We start from the raw sequence: 4060 nt of genomic DNA on the forward strand, positions 1-4060 counted from the left end.
TGTGTGTGTATGTGTGTGTGTGTGTGTGCATATCTGATTCTAAATTTTCATTCACCAGCATAAACGTGTAAATATATATATTTCGAATTCTACTTATCACTCTCTTTGTTTCTTTCTTTCTCCTTTTCTCTTACTTCTTCACTCCCTCCCTCTCTCCTCTTTCTCTTTCTCTCTCTCACACACACATACACACACATGCACACCACACACCCTCTTCCTCACGCACATATTGTACATTCAGCACATCACATCCATTTTGAGAGAATATCAATCATTTGTAGATTTTCTATTCAAAATCACAATGCGTCTTAGCAGAACAGAATAGTTTCATCTCAGACATGTTTTATTAAAAACAAAATAATAAATAAAGTAAAATAAAACATTAAATTGTTCTATATTGTTGTTGTTGTTGTTTTGTAACATTTCGTAATTAATTTTTTTTTCTTTTTGGCTTTTATTGTGAGATTGTATATTAATTTCTTATACAAGAAATTAAAGAAGGAATATGATATCTTTTTTCTTTTAACAGAATATTACAAAAATACTGGAGGTTTAGTCGTATTGTAATACTTTCAGAAATAAACGAAAGAAAGGAGATAGATACAGCTCGAGAGTAAAGGGTGGAGGAGAAGAAATCAATAATATAACGGTTATTTAAGACAGTAAGACTTTCTCTACTTAAATGTACTAAGCTTATATTTCAACATACAACATGAAGTCAATATATTACCAATGAAGGACAATTAATAGAATATCAATATCATTATTTTTGGATAAAAATCTCAGTTGTGAAGGAAGAAATAAATAAAGAACGATTGAAAGAAAAAAGCAGAAATAAAATCTTAACGTATTTCTTTTCTATATTTCATTTTTGCTTCCAAAAATTTTTAAGAATGAAAAATAATCTTAACGAAAATGCTTATCTGAAGTAATCTAGAAATTGCATATCAACGCTTCTGTTTTGTTAGAGCTTCCAAAAATTCCTTGCAGTATTTCTTCCGGCTCTATACATTCTGAGTTCATATGCCGCCAAGGTAGACTTTGCCTTTCATCCTTTAGAGCTCGATAAATTAAGTACCAGTTAAATACTGCGATCGATGTAATCGACTATCTCCTTCCCTCAAATTTCAGACCTTGCGCCTATAGTAGAAAGGATTATCATTATTATTAAGGTGGCGAGCTGACAGAATCGTTAGCGCGCCGGGAAAAATGCTTAACGGTATATTACCGTCGCTACGTTCTGAGTTCAAATTCTGTCGAGGTCGACTTTGCCTTTCATCCTTTCGGGGTCGATAAATTAAGTAGCAGTGAAATACTGGGGTCGATGTATTCGACTTAACTCCTCCAAAATATCAGGCCTTGTGCCTATAGAAGAAAGGATTATTATTATTATTATTATTATTATTATTATTGTTGTTGTTGTTATTATTTTCATTGGCATCTTCTTTCAATTCTGTTTTGATTTCTTGCCGAGTGTCTTCCTGACACCTAAGGTAGAAAAACGTATTGTATACATTGGTAGGCCATTAAAATAAACACACCATATTGTTCATTTACAAAGTCATGTGATAGAGAAAAAGCAGAAGAAAGACAGAGAGAAAATGGAAAATTAAAAAGTAAAAAAGTAAACAAAGAAAATAAAGGGAGTAAAAAGGAAACGAAATTCTCAGCGACTGTGCTCTTCTCAATACGTGTGACGTACTACTTAAGACAATCTATTGCACTTCCTGCATGGATGGTAAGCTAGGGATCATTCTTAAATAATTTTCAGTTCCTTTTTTGATCATTCCAAGTGCTCCTATAATCGCTGGTATTGTTACCGTCTTGAGATTTCGATGAGCAAATCTTTATATTTTCTGAGCTTATCAAATTTTTCTGTCGAGATTTTATGGTGACAGGGTATGCTCATGTCAATCAATAAACAGACTTTTCCTTTGATGGTCTGGTCTGTACATACTGGGAAGTCCTAAAGATTAGTTACATTTTCTCCCTCAGTTACAGCCTCAGGGTGGTGCTTGTAGCATTTGTCAGCAGTTCTGATTTTATAATGCCGTTACCTTATTAAGTGTAGATATTGGCCAACTCTGTCATGTCTTGATTTGTACTCTACAGGTGCTAAAACTTTACATCCAGAGATTAAGTGACCTACTGTTTCAATCCCATCGCTGCAGTATCGGCATTTTGGGTCTACACTATTGTTCATCACATTGGCTTGATACTTCCGGGTCAATAAGCTCTGATCTTGGGCATCCAAGATAAAGCCTTCACTCTCTGCCTTTAACCCTGAGCTCTGTAGCCACTGATGGATGAGCTTCTGGTCTACATCAGCTTGTTTGCTACGGGCCACACTTGTCAGGCAGAGGTTTTTGTTCACAGCTATCAGCCAATTGTTCAAACGCATTTTGCTATTGATTACTACTACTACTACTACTACTACTACTACTGCTGCTGTTGCTGCTGCTGCTGCTGTTGCTGCTGCTGCTGCTGCTGCTACTTATTGTTCAGAAAAGTCGTGTTTACGTGGGATCACATTTTGGATTAGATTTTGTTGAATTCTTCTCAAAACGTCAGATTATTATTCGTATTGTAAATCTAAGAAGTATTACCACGAAAAGCGAGAAATTTTATTTAATTTTCTTCGGCTTGTTTCAGCAAAAAAGATATTTGTTTTGTTTATTTTTTAATAGTATTTATTTGTATTCCGGTCGTTAAAAGAAGTGTTTGGCGCACTGTTAGTAATACCTGTATATACAAATCTTATCCAACCAAATGAACTTAGACAAAATAGTAGCACATGTATAAAAAAAAGGGGAAAAGACAAGGAAATCTGTGGTATTGAGCAGAATATTTACTGTAGCTCATCTTTTACGCCAAGACAAAATATGTACGTAATAACACTTCCAATCACTGATTCTTATTCTTATTATAAGGCGGCGAGCTTTCAGGATCGTTGGCACGCTGGGCGAAGTGCTTAGCGGTATTTCGTCCGACTTCATGTTCTACGTTCAAATTCCGCCGAGGTTCACTTTGCCGTTCATCATATCGGAGTCGATAAAATAAGTAGCAGTTGAGTACTGTGGTCGATATAATCGACTATACACCTCCCACAAATTTCAGGCCTTGTGCCAATAGTAAAAAGGATTATAAAGTGGCGAGCTGGCAGAATCGTTAGCACGCCGGGCAAAATGCTTAGCAGAATTTTGTCTGCCGCTACGTTCTGAGTTCAAATTCTTCCGAGGTCAACTGTGCCTTTCATTCTTTCCGGGTCGATAAATTAAGTATCAGTGAAACACTGGGAGTCAATGTGAACGACTATCCCCCTCCCGTCATATTGCAGGCCTTATGCCTATAGTAGAAAGGATTATTATTATTATTATTATTATTATTATCATTATTATTATTAAGCTTTTCTGTCAACTTATATTTTCATGCTTTGATGAAGAATTTAAGAGAGCCTTAAACAGCTGGGTGCATATTATATTAGCTACAATACAAATCTTTAATGCAGTAAAAGCAAGAAACATTTTATTCAGCTGTCGGCTGTGGTTTTCGAGTTTCAATCATATTAGTTAAAGATCTAGATCTATATGGTATATGGAAACTATATGGTATATGGAAACTTTAGATTTGACAGTATTCTCCCACAGGCATTCTGTTTCATGTTGTTTGGTTGAAAGTTATTTCTATGTAACATGGAATAACATCTCAACAAGATCGAGAGGCTTCGTGTCTGATTCTTGATTACTAAATATTTATGCATTTGTTTATTTTTGATATCCTACATTTTATGAACATTTGTTTCGTTGTTTATAGTTTTCCAACGGGTCAATCACTGGTTTATTACATTTCCAATAGTGAAACTAACAAGAAAATGATCCTGTTATACAAATATAAGATATTTTTGTTCGATGCACAGGTTTATCATCAACTTCTCATTGGGATATCTATCGTTCACCAACACACACACACACACGCACACACACACACACACACACACACACGCACACACACACACACGCACACGCACGTACGCACAAAAGCACACATACTCTTATGTGTG

Source organism: Octopus bimaculoides, chromosome 4 (assembly GCF_001194135.2).
Source record: "Octopus bimaculoides isolate UCB-OBI-ISO-001 chromosome 4, ASM119413v2, whole genome shotgun sequence".
NCBI classification, from domain to species: Eukaryota; Metazoa; Mollusca; class Cephalopoda; order Octopoda; family Octopodidae; genus Octopus; species Octopus bimaculoides.